A 20429-nucleotide genomic window follows, 5' to 3' on the forward strand; every position below is an offset into this window, starting at 1 on the left:
AATGAGCCAAATTCATGATTGGGTAGACTTAAGAATTCCTATTGATTGACTGCCTGGGCTATTACAATATCTGTCTGAAATAGACTTACGTCTCTGGTTAAAGTGTCAACTCATCCTCAGGGTCCAAACTCAACGGCAAATGGTCAGACCTCATTGTATTAGTTGGCTACTAAGTGATTGCTGAGCCCCCGATCGAGAGATGGGCGTTGAATAGCAAATACAAGTCCCATGTCCAAGTTCTGACTCTGTCATTCATTAGTTCTGAAATTCTCTGTTCAGCAATTGCCTTCTTCGTGTCTCATTTAAAAATGTATAATAGGGGCACCTGGGGGGCTCTGTTGGTTAAGCATCTGCCTTCAGCTCAGGTCATGATCTTAAGGTCCTGGGATCCAGCCCTGCGTCGGGCTCCCTGCTCGGCGGGAAGCCTGCCTTTCCCTGTGCCTCTGCCCCTCAACTCCTCCCATGCTCTTTCTCTCCCTCTCAAAAAAAAAAAAATAAATAAAAATAAAAATAAATAAAAAATTTAAAAAATGTATATATCTAAAATATATATGCTTATTATTTATATATAAATATACAATATGTTATATATTTATATATAGTATATAAATATATATAGCATATAAATATATATATATAAAATAAAGAAGTGAATGAATTATTCAGATTTCTATTCCAGTTTTATTTCAAATCAGGTATATACCCCATTGGTGTGGGTTTGGGCTAGAAGAAAAGATGAAGGAAAGTTCTAGACCCTGAAAATGTAGGGAATTCAGGTCCTGGAGGATATCTTGAGGTTCCAAGAAGCCCAATGCAGAAAAGATTTGGGAGATGAAATGAAATGCTCCTTTGGCAAATAAACTCTCCTTACTTAGCATTTTCCTTCAAGCTGATCATGCCCAGGTTTTTTACATCGGCCAGGTCGCACTCTCTAACTCCGTTTATATTTCTGATCTGAAACTCGGTGCAGGAAACACCGTGCCGTATTCGGGTATGTATTATGGGGAGAGCTCATGTGGGTTACAGGAAACCCACACGGACACTCTGGTCCCCAAGGATTCGTGTTCGTATTGTACGGCACTTTTTAGTTTCCCAGGTTGGTTTAATGGAAATTACTTAGGCATTTTAAACGATGGCCTTAAAACGTGGGAGTGGGGCAAAAGCGAGCACTTGACCTCTCTCCATAAAATTGAATTGCTCTTCACGTTTAAAGTTTTGACAGAGAGAAAGAGACGCGGAGAGAGGATGCCCTTATTTGGTGACGAGCACCCATTAGAAGGACAGTTTGTTACCTTTCATCTTCGTACTCCACGTCGCGGTGTTAAGGATCTGCGAGCAGAGTGCTGGGAGATCTCTAGAGCTAAGAGCCTGGAGACAAGGAGTTCGGCTGTTTTAAGGGGCAGCGGATAGTGTGTGTAGTCTGCATGGTGAAGCTTAATTAGCTTCCATTAAATCCAAATGTACTGAGCAGCACTGTGTGTCTGGCACTGTGCTGTGTGCCCAAATGGTGAGGGAGAAAGGAGAGCCACCGGAGCTTTGAGATGAAACGGAACGTGGAGCGTTTGGTCTCGTGTCCAACACAACAGCGGGTCACCGGTGCCTTCTCTGAGCTTGCTGTCAGCCCCTCGTCGCAGGAGGCAGCGTGACATGAAAGGAGCACTATATTTAGACTCCGATTCCTGGTTCTTTGAATCCCACCTCCACGGACTATCCCTTGAACCTGCTAAATGGAGTTGGTGACTGTCCCACCTGCCATTCTGGGTCGTTTGAATGGCAGATGACAGGAGCAGTAACAGATCACTTTCTTGCAAACCAGAAAAAGCTATTCTGTGCTAAAGACTCATCGCGTGGGCTGAATTGCGTCCCCTCTAAATTCATATGTTGAAGTTTTAATGCCCACATTTCCCTAGTATGGGACTGGTTTAGAGATACGGTCATCCGTCCCCCCCCACCCCGCCCCACCATTAACTGAGGGGTGTAACATTGAATCAATGTCAGTTGTATAGCATAATGATTTGATATTTGTAGAGATCGCAAAATGACCGCCACACTGTCTAGTTAACACCCATCAACACACTTAAATCAAACGTGTGTGTGTGTGTGTGTGATGAGAACTTTTAAAATCCACTCTTTTAGGAACTTCAAATATGCAGTTCAATACTACCGACTGTAGTCGCTGTGCCGCGCGTGGCACACCCGTGACTTTACTTTGTAACTGGAAGTTTCTACCTTTAAAGAGATAATTCAGTTTAAAAGAGGTCCTGAGAGGGAGCCCTAACCCAGGATGACAGGTGTCGTCATGAGAAGAGGACATTCGGACGTAGATGTATACAGAGGACGTGTACAAGCCGAGGAGCGGGGCCTCGGAAGAAACCAGCCTGGATGAGACCTCGATCTTGGGCTGTCAGCTGCCGGAACCACGAGAAAATACCCTCCTGTTGCTTGTCACTCCTAGCCTGTGTGGTATTTTGCTATCACAGTTCCCATCAATGCCTTCCAGGGCTGTGATTCCGCACTGGTGGTGCTTGAGATCCAGCGGACCCCAGTGATTGGCCTGACCTTGAAGAGTTCCTTATCCTCCAGGGCGTGGTGAAACATACCCGTGTACCAGAAACAGCATAGAGCTCAGTGTCCAGACTACTAATCAGTATCCTTGGGGCACCTGGGGGCTGCAGTGGGATAAGCGTCTGCCTTTAGCTCAGGTCATGATCCCAGAGTCCTGGAATTGAGCCCTATGTCGGGCTCCCTGCTCAGTAGGGAGCCTGCTTCTCCCTCTGCCTGCTGCTCCCTGCTCCCCCAGCTTGTGTGTGTTCTCTCTCTCTCTCTCTCTCTCAAATAAATAAATAAATAAAATCTTTAAAAAAAAAATCAGTACCCTTGATGCCACTCGTATTTAGAAACCTTCTGTTCTGTGTTTCCAGTTTCTAACTTAGTACTGTTCACCAACCTGTTTCTTTAGCCCACAGTAAAGTGTTGGTTTCATCTTTCGATGTTATGCTTTGTGCTCTTAAGAAGAGGAAAATACATACTAGGCTGCATGAACTAAGCCAGGTGTCTTAAATATGCTATTTTTAAAAAAGATTTTATTTATTTATTTGACAGACAGAGACCACAAGCAGGCAGAGAGGCAGGCAGAGAGAGAGAGGGGGAAGCAGGCTCCCTGCTGAGCAGAGAGGGCCATACGGGGCTCGATCCCAGGACCCTGGGATCATGACTTGAACGAAAGGCAGAGGCTTAACCCACTGAGCCACCCAGGTGCCCTTACCTATGCTATTTAAATGCTTAATCCTCACACTGACATTGAATTTAGGATTCCATTGTCAAGGTGAGAAAGCAGGGTCGAGGACGTGAAACTCAGCGGTGGAACTGCTATTCGTACCCCCTTCTGTCTAAAAGGAAACCCTGGTTCTTCCCATTAGAGAGCTGCTTTTGTCGTAATTGTAATTTTGCGACCAGGATGCATAGTCCACCAAGCGATATGTAAAACAAGAGGCATAGAAAAAGTCGTTTATTTTTTTTATAAAGACAATTTATTTATTTATTTATTTATTAGAGAGAGAGGGAGAGATCCTGCAGGCGAGGGGGTGAGCAGGAGGACACGGAGAATCTCACGCAGGCTCCCCCCGGAGAGCAGAGCCCAGCACGGGGGCTCAGTCCCAGGATCCTGAGATCATAACCGGAGTTGAAGCCAGAGTCAGCAGCTTAACCGACTAAGCCATCCAGGCACCCCACAAAGGTCATTTAAAGGGTGTCATTCTTACATCTCTCTTCTTTGCCCTTTGCTCTTTTAGACAGTCTCCTTGCTGCAAAATCACCAAGCCTGGGCCTCTTTAATCCTCGGTGCCGTTTCGTAGAATTGCCATGAACTCCACCCAGGTGCTTGGTCATGGTCCCCGGCCGTTTGGGTCAAGCCATGTTGCCTTTGGAAGTTGTGTGATTTAAGCTTCCTACTTGGTCTGCCATCTTCTCCCTAAACACACCCTGGGTTCCCAAATCTGTGCTCCATGCCTGCCTGTCCCATGCGGCACAAGATTTCACCAGCTATCTCCGATACCCCCTCCTTCATGAAGCCCTCCGGAGCTATCCACGCAATCTCTCTGAGCTTTCATGGCATTACTGCTTCTAGCAGTTCAAGCATGAATTTTATGCTGCCCTTTATTCAAGTGATGCATGTTTAAATGTGTGTGCTAGATTAATGTAAAAATCTCATTCTTAAATATTCCTTCAATTTTCACAGTGATTCCTATGATTTAAAACGGATCATAGGAATTATAATGTCGGGTTTTTTTTTTCCCTCCAGAACATGCGCACTCCCTTCAAGACTCCGCTGTACTTTCTGCCAACTTCCTATCCATGTGCCCCTTACTGAGCTTTACTGATTTAAATATCTTACCTTAGGTCCTGGTTGGTGGAGGTTGTGATGACCATGTTTCACTATTCTCCTAAAATCTCATGTATAATTAGTGTTGAATAAGTATTAACATTTGCACCAAAATAGGAAAAGCATGATAAGGCTTGGAGAAAAACAACCACCCATAAGAACTACACAGTTAACCAGGCACTGAACTGTGGTCAGCTCAGCTGAACTGTCACGAACTTGCTTCCAGCAGCAGGTAGATTTATGGTGGCGACACTAGGAGACACAGGTGTATTTTATTCCGTGGGGGGAAGGACAGAGAAGGTTATCCAGTGCCACAGAGGCAGCTCTCCCAGACCTGTTTCCCTCTTTTTCTTCTCGTGTGCTGATTTTTCATTTTGGCAAATACAAACAGAGGGCTAGCATACCGGCCTCTCATTTGCCCTGATAAACAGAATTAGCACATTGGCCTTGCCATGAGAGCCTCTGCGGGGTGCCCCGCACTCAGTTTGAGGGAGTAGCATTACGCTGAGCTATAGCTGAAATAGCAACCCTCAGCAGTGGGCTAAGCCACCGGTGTCTTTCTCCGTCCCCATGCACCTGTGAGATCCCTCCTAGGAAGAGCAAACTCCTAGGGTTAAGACCACAATGTTGGAATGAGATCTATCCTTGGTTTCCTTGGGTCATATAAGGAGAAATAATTTAAATGGAAGAAAGCTATGTACTCTCAATGCCATCTTAAAAATGAATATCTATGGGGCGCCTGGGTGGCTCAGTGGGTTAAAGCCTCTGCCTTCGGCTCGGGTCATGATCTCAGGGTCCTGGGATCGAGCCCCACATCGGGCTCTCTGCTTGGCGGAGAGCCTGCTTCCCCCTCTCTCTCTGCCTGCCTCTGCCTACTTGTGATCTCGCTCTCTATGTCAAATAGATAAATAAAATCTTTAAAAAAAAATGAATATCTATGGAAACAAAAGAGGTTCTGGGTGATTTCTCTCCTATGGGTTCTTTAGATCATCCTCACCCCTCACTGGCTTACCTGAACACAGACAGGAAGTACCACAAGGGATCCTGGAAGAGTGTTGTGTGTCTGCTGTGGACTGAACTGCATCTCCCCCAAATGCATATGGTAAAGTCCTGACCCACCCCCACCCCTACCCCACGATCATGTGACTGTATCTGGAGGTAGGGTCTTTTGGAGGTAACTTGGGTTAAATTAGTTCGTGAAGTTTGACCCTAATTCGATGGGACGGCCCTAAAGGAAAAGAAAGCTCTCTCAGTTACACCACTCCCGTGTGAGGACACAGCTAGAAGGAAAGTCTGAGGGAACCAGGCAAAGGGCTCTCATTTGGAGTCAAATCAGCTGGCATCTTTTTCTTTTTTTTTTTTTTTAAGATTTTATTTATTTATTTGCCAGAGAGAGAGAAGGAACACAAGCAGGGGGAGTGGGAGAGGGAGATGCAGGCGCCCTGCTGAGCAGGGAGCCCAATGTGGGGCTTGATCCCAGGACCCTGGGACCATGACCGGAGCCAAAGGCAGATGCCCAATGACTGAGCCACCCAGGCGCCCCCAGCTGGCATCTTGATCTTGGACTTTCCAGCCTCCACAACAGGGAGAAATAATTTTTTTTTTTTTTTTTTAAATTTTCAAGCCACCCAGTCTGTGGTATTTTGTTATGGTCGCCTGAGCTGACTAATACAACGTCCTTCCAGAAAAAGAACAATGCCCATGTGTTGAGGGTGTTAATTTCTCCATAATAACAGATGTTCTGGAATACTCAAACTATTTTACAATTGTTTTAGAAGTAAGGACTGGATCCATTTTTTTTTTTTTCCTGTGTTTTGAAACCTCCACCGTGGGCTTTTCTTATCTGTGTAACAATAGTAGGATGATTGCTCATAGCAGACGGCGTACATTTCATGTAATATTTTGTAAAATTTCTTAGAAATATTTGTTGTCGCTGTTCCCTGGCCACACTGAGTGTGTGGACTCATCCCGGGTCTCTGCTTCTACTCAGTCACTAAATGTGATTTGATTTTGCTCTCTATATGTTTCTTGAATCTCTTCCTTATCCCCCATGTCTTTATTTATGTCAATAGCATCTCTCACGTGAGTTATTGTTCGGACCTGCAGAATCTCCTTTGGCCATATGTCTGCCTGTCAGTGACTTTCAGTTGCCCACAGAAATAAGACCTTCCGCTGTCTCTCCTGTACCATCCCTTACTATATTTTCAGATCCATTGCTACTCATTGCTCTCATGTGTATCTCCAGTACTGCTGTTCAAGTTGGAGTATGTGAACACAACATGGCGTTTCATTTCTGGGTCTTTGGTGAGGCCTTTTGGGGTTCCTAAAATGCCTTCAACCCTATATACCCTCATCCATTTTTCTTGATGGCTTAAATAATAACATGGCCAGGGTAAACTGACATAATTTATAATTTATTATAGGCTTTTTAAACTGGGACATATTTGAGAGTGAAAGGAGGCATGGGTTAATTGTTTAGAACCCCAGGCATAAACTGAAATTATCATGGGTAAATAGGAGGAATGACTATCTTATTTCTAGTTAAAACTCTACAGTCTGTCTCCTTTAGGAATCCCTTAGTAACGTGCCGTAATTTGCTTTGTGTTTCCAAGTGATGCTGTTCATGCCTTTAGTATAAGGTGCTAAAACTACCTTGTTACATTCTGACTCCTCCTGATTTGGAAGTGGAAACGTGGGAGGAATTGGATCTTTCTCATTCTGGGGGGCTAGCGCTTAGCCCAAGATCCTAGAGACCAGAGACTGTGAAGAGGTAAACCCCCATATATGAGGCTGCTTTTCCTGTTTAAAAAACAAAAACAAAAAGCAAAAACACTCATGGAAATTTCAAGCAACAGCTGAGCATGGGACACTGCAGAACTCTCTTCCCAGTCTGAGGAGACTGAAGGTCATGTTCAGGGTCCCCGATGCTAAAGCCCTAGGAGAAATTCCAGGTTGTTGGTTGAGACCTTAAAAGAGTTGCACAAGAGGAAGAGAAATGAAAAGAACGTAAACAGTCTTAACCCTGGGCAAATAGGTCAACTTAAATTCAGATTCAAGTTAGGAAAATACCTGATCAGATGAAAAGTGATCTAGTTTCCCTCATTGCCAGGAGCAAAATTCCATCCATACATAGGAAAATACTCTCTGAGCCTCAAATGTTCTCTTTAATTTTTTATAAACAATGTCCAGCATATAATAAAAAATAATGGGGTACACCAGAGGACTGGATAAACTGAAAAAAAATGAGATGAAGTGGCAATAAATAAAAACCAAGTCATGCGGATATTGCAGTTTTCAGACAATGGACTTGAAAATATTCAAGAAATTATGTACTAAACTAAAGGATAATTGCAGCAAATGGAAAAAAGTATTAAAAAATTACTGAAGTCAAGGTGTGGATATGGGGATTTAACAACAGATTAGACATAGTTCAAGAGAACACTAGATCTGTGGATCTATTTCTAGTTTTTTCAAACAGAATTTTCCTTAAAGCAAGTCAGAAGAAATTATTAACACTAGGCATGAAGAGAGAAAAGGGATGAAAATATAGAAAATGATAGATACATGGAAAACAGTGAATTAACCTGACATACATGTAATTGAAATCTGAGGAGAGAGGAAATGGTTTATTTAATAAATAAAAAAAAAAGTTATAGAATTAGACAAAGTGGATCAAACACGTCAAGTCAAATGCATCATAAAAATTCTCTTTTTCTTTTATAAAAGGATGTTGAGGATATCTTCCCCAGGACGAAGGACAGAAATGCAGAAAGAAAAGTAAACTATCAAATAATGAAACAGTAAATGATATAAGTAATAGAAATCCTTGGTTAATTCAAAAGAAACCAAGAAGTGCAAATAATGGAATAATAGACAAATATATATTTTTTATTATTTTTAGAGGTAGGGTAGGGGCAGAGGGAGAGAGACTCTGAAGCAGGCTCCACGCCCAGTGCAGAGCCCAACATGTGGCTTAGTCTCACAACCCTGAGATCATGACCTGAGCTGATATCAAGAGTTGGACACTAATCCACACAGGCAACCCAATAATAGGCAAATATAAACAAATGACAAAAATGATAGATTTAAGCCAAAGGTATTAGCAATTAAAAGTAACTGGATTTAATTCTGCATTGAGAAGACAAAATTAGACTAGGATAAAACAATAAAACTTCATATATACATATATACATACATATATACCATGTACATGGAAAATTTAATCCTATTTTAGTCTGTTTTGTTTTTTTTTTTTTTGTCTCGAGGCTCTCTTAAATCATGTGCTCTATTTTCCAAAATGAAAACACTCAGAAAAAAGTCACTCATTCAGTAAGTATAAATATCTAATCATATTAAATAGATACAGTACTTTTGTTATGCTTTTAACTCTAATGAAATTCCTATTACTGAAGCAAAATCAGGTCAAACCAGGGCTTTTTTGATTTTGTTAAAGCTAATTATGAAATACACATAATTATTTCATTTTATAGCTGTATTTTTATTTTCCCATAAATAGGCCAAATTATCAGTCAACATTGGCGCTATAAGAAAAAAGAAATTCCTTGACAGACACTAGTTCTGATAGCTCTCATTCCATTCTTTTCTATACCCTCGGCTTCATCTCCTGGGATGTTCTTCCCTTTCTCCCACCTTCTTTGGCCATATCTGCAGGAAACGCTAGAGAATATGTCGTCTTGGGTATGGAGCAGATTCATCAGTGTAAGAACTCATGGGAAATTCTGGAGCCACAAAAATTGTTTTAATCTTTTTTCTTAATCCAATTTGGTGTTACCTCTGCCAGACAATCTGTCAGACTTTTACTGGGGTCCAAACAGCTTCCAGAATTTTTTTCTTTTTTGAGACATACTTTCTGTAGATTAATTTTGAGTTTATTGTCTTCTAGGTGACCCACACATATATTCTCTGTATTCTGAGCATTTTCGTCTTAACTAAAAGATTTTCTATGGGCTATCTTAAAACACCTCCCATGTTTAAGCAAGTTGGTGATGACCATACCCAAGACTTGAGATATAGAAGAGATATACCTTGAGATATACAATGTACTGTTGCTCAAGTATTTGTCAGTATTTTCTTTTACTAGCTATAGATGAAAAAAATAATTTCATCTTTCAACTCTGTTAGAACTGGAGTTTCTGGATTCTCTATAGCCTCTATAGTTTCTTCCAACTTCTTTTGAGGTCCTTTTTCATGTTGCTACCTTGTCAATGTCAACTAATAATAAAATCCAGGCACCCTAGCAAAATCTTTGCTTTGCAATCTCTTTGCCTGAAGCCACGAGTTCAATGGATTGTTGAGCTGACTTCTATGCTATCACAGAAGATATTTTAAATCAATACCAAGCTACAAGTATTCCTCATACTCGAATAATATTTTTCTCACGATCTACCCACCTGGCTCCAAGACCAGTAACTCATACTTTATAGTTAATTCATCACTGGACTTCTGGTACCAATTTGTCTGGTCCAGATTTTTATATTTTTTGTTTTTGCTTCAATAGCAATGACCCTATGATCTCATTAATTTAGAATAACAAACGTTCATTTCTTGGTCTCATTACATTTTGTCAGCTGGCAGATCCGTAGCCACCGGTCTGCTCTGCATGTCTTCACATTCTGACATGCATACGGAGGGAACAACCTGTATATTTTCTGTCTCCATTTCAGCTCTGTTATATACATTCTTTCTACACTTCTTATGATGGGGAGAAAGAACAACAGGGCTTTCAGAAGCAGCCAATGTGTCTTCCAGCTTTTGCTTATATGTAGCTATACATTTTGTCATCTCTTGTATCTTTGGCCAAAGCCAGTCACCTGGAGAAGTCTTATAATGGTACAGGGAAATGTAACCCATGTACAGGGCGCTGCAGTTTTTATAGTAATGGATGGGGATGTAATATTCTTTTATAATGAAGAATGGAGCAAATAATAAAGGGCAAAATATACCAAAGACACAAAGGCCAATTGTTTTTAAGAAGCTTGACCAATCTGGTGGAATAATTTTCTGAGATGTCCATATGCCTGTATTTCCTGCCAGACAGACTACCTAAAAGACTAGAATCCTAGTTAAAATAAGAAGAGGCATGCCACACACTTTGGAAAACAGTGTGGAGATTCCTCAAGAAATTAAAAATAGAGCTTCCCTATGACCCTGCAATTGCACTACTTGGTATTTACCCCAAAGATACAGATGTAGTGAAAAGAAGGGCCATCTGTACCCCAATGCTTATAGTAGCAATGGCCACAGTCACCAAACTGTGGAAAGAACCAAGATGCCCTTCAATGGACGAATGGATAAGGAAGATGTGGTCCATATACACTATGGAGTATTATGCCTCCATCAGAAAGGATGAATACCCAACTTTTGTAGCAACATGGATGGGACTGGAGGAGATTATGCTGAGTGAAATAAGTCAAGCAGAGAGAGTCAATTATCATATGGTTTCACTTATTTGTGGAGCATAACAAATAGCATGGAGGACATGGGGAGTTAGAGAGGAGAAGGGAGTTGGGGGAAATTGGAAGGGGAGGTGAACTATGAGAGACTATGGACTCTGAAAAACAATCTGAGGGGTTTGAAGGGGTGGGGGGGTGGGAGGTTGGGGGAGCCAGGTGGTGGGTATTAGAGAGGGCACGGATTGCATGGAGCACTGGATGCAGTGCAAAAACAATGAATACCGTTACACTGAAAAATAAAAAATAAAAAAATATTAGAACTATTAAAAAAAAAAAGAGGCATGCCACAGAGCCTTCTTCCTTGGAAGGCAGTTAAATTATCATGATATGCATTGTTAGAGTCTTTACCAGGGTGTTAGTTCTATTTACATTTTATATTTATTAAGCACCTACCATGTGCCAAGCACAGTGGTAACCCTTTTCCTGACTTTACTTATTTAAACCTCATAAAAGCCCTGAGATGTAACTATTTCTCTTCTAGTTTATAAATGGGAATATTAAAGGACGTAATAGTTCAATTTTCTAAGGTCACAGATGCTGGCTCTTACCCAATATATTTTTTGTCTCATGTAATGCAGAAATTCTGTGTACATTATCATCCATCCTCTCCTTGAACATTGCAGGAAAGGCAACCTACCACTTCCTGAAGCACTCCATTCTAATGTAGGAGAGCTCAAATTACTAGAAAAAAATATTAATGGATCTTTAATCGGTGTCTTCTAATATTTTTTTTATTCCGGTTGGTCCCACTTTCAACTCATTGGCCTCTACATACAGGAAATAATCCAGTGATTCTTCCTTTAAGGAGTAGAAACATCTTTTAAGTTGTATCTATTCTGTTCTAAAAGTCGTTTCTTGAGCAATTCCTTATATGATATGGAGTACAGATTTTAACCATCATGGTTAGCTTTCTCTTGGACTGTCAAAATCTTTTAAGGGTGGTGAAATAGGAACTGGTAAGAATATAATATATACGAACATTTATGTTAAATTTGCAAGCATTCGTGCCTTCTATCAACTGACATATCTCAGAACATGAAAGAATACTTGATATCTCAGAAACTCTGGCTCCTGTCTCCTTCTCTGGCCTGAATTGCTATAATAATGAATCACTATATTCTGCTGAAGGACCCATTCTGTTGCTTTTATGGGGGAATCAATGTCCATCCACAATACTCTTGCAGCATCCTGACCTGAAATCTCCTCTGTCATCACCAAACCTTAAAAAAGGATTGAAGGTGAGCGATGGGTCGCGCTGGGTTGCTTCGGCAAATTTCTGTGCTCACATAGAACATTAATTGTTTTGGTTTAACTTCACGGGCCAAGACAAATAACTGCCTATTTGCATCTGTATTTGTCAAATCCCACAGCCAGTGTAAACCCTCAAGAAACCAACTTCTTGCCATCTCCTCCTAATAACACACACAGCAAAGCTGCTCACTCTGATTATACTCAGAAATGTCCGCTCACTTACTCTTGTACTCAGGCAGTTAGCCGAAGGGCCTCTCACTCAAAAACCCTGAGCCTGGAAGTGAATGTTCAATACCTGTTGTACCATTTCGTCAGTCTCTTCCTAGTTGGTCTTGTGAGTTAAAGAATTTGCCGTCTGAAAAGCCCCTTGTCTGCCCTCTTCTATGTAACAGGTAGGTCAGTAGGCAGACCTATTACCTATTACTTTACTGATGTTACTCTTCATTTAGAATTGGGTAAATGTCAGTGGGTTAATCATGTTAGGAAAATGGAAGTTTTCCTCTCTATTTCCTGAAATTCTTGAGATTCTGGTGCAGTTTTCAACTCAGTTTTGCAGGCTTTTCAATAAGGGAAATAAAGACCAGAGAATCCAGAACTGCATTCTGCCATTTTGTCTTACTTAATTGTGTATTTTGTTGTTGGGTTTCAGGAGCCTGTCTTAAAGTTCTTTGGAGAATCAAAGAGCTCTTACATGCTAAAACCTACCTGGAAATCTTGTGAGAGCACAGCTTGCTGGGCCCCCACTCTCAGACTTTCTGATGCAGCAGATTTGGGTTGGGACCCATGAATTTGCATTTCTAGTAAGTTCTCAGGTGATCTGATTTTCCTAGTCAGGGGACCCCACCTTTAGAACCACTGGTGTAGGAAACTTTTTTTAGAGCTGGTGGGGAGAGAGTGCGTTGTAGGGAAGGAGGAGAGGGAGAGAGAAACTCAAGCAGACTCCACGTTGAGCGGGGAGCCCATTTGGGACTTCATCTCATAACCCTGAGTTCATGACCTTATCTAAATGCAAGTTTCAGACGCTTAACCAACTGTACCACCCAGATGCCCTGAGAACATTTTATTTTATTTTTTAAAAGATTTTACTTGTAAGTTTTCTCTACTCCCACCGTGGGGCTGACTCTTAACCCAAGATCAAGAGTCAGATGCTCTACTGACTGAGCTAGCCAAGCACCCTGAGAATATTTTTAATGGATCTGTCTCCTTAAAGAATTAAGTCCTCCTCCAGGTACTTGACAGTGGAAATCCTGACCTACTGATTATTGGTCTCCTTGGAGTGTTGTCCCTCAAAGTCAGAACCCTGATTCAGTACAAAACCAACATAATAAATCCCAGCAACAATGAGGTTAGTAGCGTGAGGGTGGTACTAGAGTGAGAGTTATTCAATTGGTCATATGTGGGGCAAAGTCGAACAAGGGACTATTTAGGTAAATAAAGTCATTATTTAGCCTTTTAAAAATGCATTTTGGGGGCATCTGGGTGGCTCAGTGGGTTAAGCCTCTGCCTTTGGCTCAGGTCATGATCTCAGGATCCTGGGATTGAGCCCCGCATCGGGCTCTCTGCTCTGCAGGGACCTGCTTCCCTTCCTCTCTCTGCCTGCCTCTCTGCCTACTTGTGATCTGTCAACTAAATAAATAAAATCTTTGAACAAAATGTATTTTGGGGGCACCTGGGTGGCTCAGTGGGTTAAAGCCTCTGCCTTTGGCTCAGGTCATGATCTCAGGGTCCTGGAATCGAGCCCCACATCTGGCTCTCTGATCAGGAGGGAGTCTGTTTCCCTTCCTCTCTCTCTGCCTGCCTCTCTGCCTACTTGTGACCTCTGTCTGTCAAATAAATAAATAAAATCTTGGGGCACCTGGGTGGCTCAGTGTGTTAAAGCCTCTGCCTTTGGCTCAGGTCATGATCCCAGGGTCCTGGGATCGAGCCCCGCATGGGGCGCTCTGCTCTGCAGGGAGCCTGCTAACTCCTCTCTCTCTCTCTGCCTGCCTCTCTGCCTACTTGTGATCTCTGTCTGTCAAATAAATAAATAAAATTTAAAAAATAAAATAAAATAAATAAATAAATAAATAAATAAAATCTTAAAAAAAATGTATTTTGATATTTCAATGTCTCTAAGTATCCATCTTCTACTTGATGTATGGAAGAGTGCCATTTGGGCACAGATTTATTCAGAATCTTCCCAGAAGAGTGAATCAGATTTTGAAAATGCCCACAGTGATTATTTTTCTGAGTAAAGGAGGCATTTTATGGCATTTCCTAATAACCAGGAAACAGAGGCAAGGGCCTGAGTTAAGGTTAATACCTCATTAGCGGCATTAATAATTTGACACCTGTATTGGTAATTAAGAATCTTAAGGCAATACATAGTGCTATGACACCTTAATTCAGGGAACCTTCATTCATTTGAATGCTGGATATTTTTTGATATATTTATTAAATTTTAAATGTCTGGTGTTAAATTATTCAAATTTTATTTGGTTAGGATTCCTAGTGTTCTTTTCTTTTTAATATGTATGCATGTGTGATTGTGTAGCTTTTGAAATGGAATTGGTTCTTAAAAATCTGGTGTGAAAAATCCCTCTTTCAATAAGGAAATACACTTTATAGGTAGTACTACTACATTTGATCTTTCTTCTGCCATCTTATTTTGTGTTTTCTGTTTACCTCCTATTTTGTGGGTTTTTTCTTTTTTTGCTTTTTTTCTGATTCATTTTTGCCTATTATTCAAAAATTGAGGTTTTTTTAAATTGCCCCCCCCCCATTATGTCAGTTTAGAAGTTCTTCATTCTCTTTAACTTCTTATAGTGGGCATCTTAAATGTACATGCCTAACAAAATATACACTTAATATAAATTTTTATCTATAGAAGGATCTTCTTTCAAATTTTTATTTAAACTCTAGTTAATGCAGAGTGTGATATTGGTTTCAGGAGTAGATTTCGTCAGTCATCACCTACATGTAACACCCGATGCCTCTCCTTCGTGCCCATCACCCAGTGTTCCCTTCCCCGCTCACCTCGTCCACTTAACCTCTAGCAACCCTCAGTTTGTTCCCTAGAGTTAAGAGTCTTTTATGGTTTGCCTCACTCTCTCTTTTTAATCTTATTTTTCCTTCCCTTTCCCTATGTTCCTCAGTTTGTTTCTTAAATTCCACATATGAGTGAAATCATACGGTATTTGTCTTTCGCTAAGTGATCTTAAGGCACTTTAACTCATTACTCCCCCTTTCTTTTTTTGGTAAATCCAATCTACTTTTTACTCTTCTTTGTGTTTAAATACCTCTTAAAAATTGATCCTTATTAGTAATATTCTTCCTTTTTTTAAGATTTTTTTTTTTTTAAATTCATTTGAGAGAGAGAGCAGAAGCTGGCACAGAGGCAGAGGGAGAAGGAGAAGTAGACTCCCCACAGAGCTGGGATCTGGACATGGGGCTCGATCACAGAACCTGGGAATCATGACCTGATCTGAAGGCAGATGCTTAACCATCTGAGCCACCCAGGTGCCCCAAGATTTTTTTTTTTTTTTTTTTTTTTTTTGAGTAATCTCTACACCCATTGTGGGGCTTGAACTCATGACCCTGAGATCAAGAGTTGTGTGTTCCACCAACTGAGCCAGTGGGCACCCTAGTAATATTACTCTTGTTTATACTAAACGCTTGTTTGGATTTATCCCGGATTTTACTTTACTCTTTAAACTGCCAGACCTTGACAAGGCCTGAGATTCTGCCCTTCCTACCAGCTAACAAAATAACCTTGGGTTTTACCTGTGTCTCCTGGGTCCAAGACACACAACTTTATGACTCATGGCCGTAGAATAGTAGCCACAGTCCTTCAGTATTTTTTCTGATGGTTCCCTTTCTTCTCCTACAGAGACAACTCCCGGATCTCTTGCTGTGTTTTAGGTGTGGGCTGTGGATGGTTTGATTTGTCCTTCTTACTGAACCATGTGATTATTTCATAGTATGTGAGAATAGTGAAATTTAAGAAGTTGCTATTATGTTAAGGGAACTGAAAGTATTTTTTTTTTCATATTTTAAGGGAATTTGGGGGTATCTACTTCATCAAAGCTCTCATCATTAGATTTTGTCCTCCTTATTATTAATCAAGTGGTGGAAAGTGTGGTGGATATTACTTATGGAAAGGCCTGAAGCAAAATTTTGGAAAATGATCTTAAAAAATTGCTGAGCATGTCATTCCATGTACATTAGAAATGCCTAATAGGAACTTTTGTTTTGCACTTTCATATGTCATGATGGAGTTGAACAAACAGTAGATCAACATCTGAATACCAATTTTAAAATATAGTTTTATCTCCTTTTAGGTGACTGTGGATCCTTTGGTCTTGTTTTCCTCACCATGACATGATTTTCTTCTCCTTCTTGCCGTCACTGCTGTTTCAACATTTAAAGCATTGCCAGGCAGAATTGTGATCCCCTGAAGGTGTCTTATCCTAATCCCAGAACCTGTGAGTATGTGAAATCACCTGGGGAAAGAGCCTTTGCTGAGGAGACTAAGTTAAGCATTTGAAGGGAGGGAGAGTATCTTGGGAGAATATCCAGCTAGGGGCTGGGCAGTGTAATCACAAAGACCCTTATGACTTCAAGAGGGAGTCAGGAGATGTGATAACAGAAGTAGTTCAGAATTATGTAGTGGAGAAAGACTTGTCTGTATGTTGCTTGCTGGATTTGTAGATGGAAGAGATAGCCAAGGAACACAGGTAGTCTACGGAAGCCTGGAAAATAGGAGAGAAATAGATTGTCCTTAAAAGCCTCCACAAGGAATGAAGTCCTGCTAATAACTTTTTGTGTGTGTCTAGATGTATTTTCAGTTGAAGTATCCTTGACATATAATATAGCCAAGTAAGACCTGTTTTGTATCACTGATCTCCATAAGTATAATAAACTTGTGTTCTAAGCCATTGCATTTATTTGTTACAGCAGCAATAGGAAACTCATACGCTACTTTAAGAGATTACTGGGATGATTTTAAAAAGGTAATTGATAATGAGAAAGTGCTTTGTAAACTGAAGTATTATAAATGTTAATTATTATTAATAAAATTAAAGTGTGTTCTAACAACTCTAATTAGAAGGATGAGGTCTGTTGCAAACAAACTCTAGATTAGAAATGGGCTAGTGGGTCTTTGCCATTTTCATCAACTTTAATAGGGTTTCTCTCAAAGTGAATTAACAGAACCATTAAAAGCAATCCCTCTGGGACCAATCTGAAATTAATTTTTGAGCTTGATCTCCACAACATTCTTGAAACCATAAATTAAAAGGAAGCAATAATTCTTCTCTGAGTCGTGCATCTGCTTCAGTAAGAGGCCCACTGGTGCAGGGCACAACTGGCCTGGGAATAAAACAACCTTGTCGGGTTGAAAATGCTTAAGTCAGAGAAAAGTCTGTTATATATGTTGTAGCCCATTGTAGTGTAATCCTAATGATCAACTAATTATTTAAAAAAATTTGTAGTCTGCAAATATATTGATGAAACTTTTCTAGCAATACAAGCTCAAGGAAGAACTGATTTTCTCCTGTCTCTCTTACCTGCCTCCTCCCTTCCCTTAACCTCACCCTCTGGTGGTTACCGCGAATCAGCCCTCATGAGAAAATATAATGACACCTTTATTGGCAACAAACTCTAAAATAATCTAATTTGTACAAATCACTCGAAATTACCCCTTTTTAGCTAGTGGTTTCCTCCTTTGTGCTCTTGGAAATTACTTTATATTCAGGAACAATGATATTAGAAATTCCAGACAATCTATGTGTTTGCTTTAAACTATTCATGTATATAGCATTATGTAGAAAAATTATAAATTAAGTAACTAAGATCTACACTATTACTCCAGATTTCTGTCAGATTAAACAAAACAAAACAAAACTGCTGCTTTATCCTCAAAATTACTAATTTGTCCTTGCAGTGATTTTCAAAAGCATTACAATTATTGAAATTAAAACAGATCTGTTGATCATAGACATGACCTTGGTTTCAGACAGACATCAGGAAAGATATGCCTCGGCTGTAGGACACTGTTGGGACACCCACTCTATATTCCACTTTGGATCTTGAGAGAGAAAATGTTCATTTTGAGTCGAGTCCTGCACAAAACGATATTCCTCTTGCAGTCAAACAACAAAAACCTCCCAGAGAACTTGAGCCACAAGACTTGTGGGAATCATCGTCTTCTACAAAAATAGCAAAAGCCAAAGTGGTGCTATAGGATGAACAGAAGGTTTTGCCTCCAGGAGTTAAAGAATGCCAGGGCAATATGGGTTTTATTTGGAAGGAATTCTCTTCGGGCTCAAACTTAAGATGGTTGTGTGTGGCGCGCCTTTCAGGAGCACAGATTTGAACAGAACAGAAAACCAACAGAATTTGGGTTTGCTTTGGTGTGTCAGTATTTAGTTTCTTGGACTCTGTTCTAGAGAGCTAAATATGAACTGTCATCCTACCCTTGAAATCCTCGTCCTAAACTGCACTAACTGTTGCAAAACGTAGACTGACACCTGCTAGTTCTAGGTGTTTGACTTACCTATATCCAAGTCCTTCTTTCCAAACTGGGAAAGATTTTTGCATGTTAAAATCATATATTTTCTCAATCAGGCATGTGAAGTAGGGTATTTTGATTTGTAAGTGCTTTAAAAAAATTTTAAGGGGATTTAATTATGTTTTTAAACGAGATTGGTTATTTTGAGAGGAATTTAGTTTATTTAACTTGACTATATCAAACGCTAATCAAAGTTTCCTCCAAAAGTTGGTCTATTTTATATAACACTTATTATATTTATAAATAGATGAGAGGATTTGCACATTGAATTTAAAGCAAAGTCTGTCTCAAGTTTTTGTTTTTGTTTTTACTTTAATACACAAAAATAAAATTTAAAACACAACTCGAAATAGCTTTTTGTATAAATAGGCGCCCTTGGGTAAAATGACTTTGACACCGCTGGCAATTCTCCCAGCTGTGGCATATGTCTTTGAAAATGCCTAATTCCTTCTGCATTGCCAAGGCTTCTCTTTGGATCATTGTTCTGCCTCCAGTGGACATCTTGAGAGTACTTTCTACCATACTTAGGGCACCCAGCTCTCTCCTGCTTGGGTGGTCCTTTGTAATAGACTTCTGAGGCTTTTTACACAGTCGCCCCCTACTGGTCTGTCTGGAAGCTTTCCCAGGTGAACTAAGTCCCTCTTCAGTCCCTCCCTGTCCCACCTCTTCTGTCTTCTTAGTTTCCAAAGACCCCTCTGGCTTTGAAACTCTACTCTTGCTTCTTACTCCCACCACACCCCAGGCATCAACCTACTTTCTTTAGTTTTCTGTCCTTTGGTCTGATTTCATTTCCATCTTTTTTTTTGTTTTGGAGATAGCAGGGGATTTAGATCCCCCGGGGAGTAGAGAATGAGATTAAGGAAAGCAAAACAACTACAGAACAAGAAGAATTTAAATCCTTTACTAAGCTAAAAATATTCTTCAGCTCTTTTCTGTGAATTGAATTGCATTACAAATAATTCCCTTCTTAGCTGGATATTGACCTAGCTTACAAATAAGGGAGCATAAGTACAGACCCCACCAAATAAAAGGGGTGGGGAATGCCATCCTGGAGCATCTAGATAGAACACTCCTGCCTGGTGTTGTAATAGAGTAAATATGAAGTTTTCTTTAGATTTTACTTCATGTGTCATTTCATCTGTTGTCCAACCCATCCTCCCTCTCAAGATGGTCTCTTGACTAGGCCTGTTTTGTTTTATTTGTTTGCTTAAATCTTACTGTGGCAAGACACTTCACATGAGATCTACCCTCTTAACGGATTTTTAAGTGTGTAATATACTGTTGACTGTAGACTAGCCTTTTTCTTTTTTTAATTGGAGCAATTTTAGGTTCATAGCAAATTTGAGGAGATGGTACAGAATTTTTCCTTATGGTTCACCATCTGACTCTTTATTTCAGCCCAGGTCATGATCTCAGGATTGTGAGATTGAGCCCCACCTTGGGTGCCATGCTGGGCATGGAAGCTACTTGAGAGACTCCCTGCTCTCCTTGCCTTAAAAACAAACAAACAAACAAAAAACTTAGAGTATTTCCTTATATCCCACAGTTGTTGACTTGTTACAATTGGTGAACCTATTCTGATGTAGCATAATCATCCAAAATCCATAGTTTTCATTATTCTTCATTGGTGGTAGTGTATGCTCTGTGGGTTTGGATACACGTATAATGACATGTATCTACCTCTATAGTATATGGAGTAATTTCACCGATCTAAAAACTCCCCAGTACTTACCTAGTCATCCCTCCCTCATCCAGTCCCTGCCGATCACTGATA

General features: G+C 40.4%; 1 protein-coding gene across 3 annotated transcripts in view; it reads left to right on the forward strand.

The window, feature by feature from the left end:
• LOC132017640 (uncharacterized) overlaps nucleotides 1–20429 on the forward strand; it is a 284337-nt gene that overhangs the window by 138150 nt on the left and 125758 nt on the right. For all 3 annotated transcript variants that reach the window (XM_059399535.1, XM_059399534.1, XM_059399536.1), the window contains exon 3: nucleotides 16425–16568. The gene's annotated coding sequence lies outside the window, so the exon portion shown is untranslated. The remainder of the gene's footprint in view (nucleotides 1–16424; nucleotides 16569–20429) is intronic.

The sequence above is a fragment of the Mustela nigripes genome, chromosome 5, assembly GCF_022355385.1.
Source record: "Mustela nigripes isolate SB6536 chromosome 5, MUSNIG.SB6536, whole genome shotgun sequence".
In the NCBI taxonomy this organism is placed as follows: domain Eukaryota; kingdom Metazoa; phylum Chordata; class Mammalia; order Carnivora; family Mustelidae; genus Mustela; species Mustela nigripes.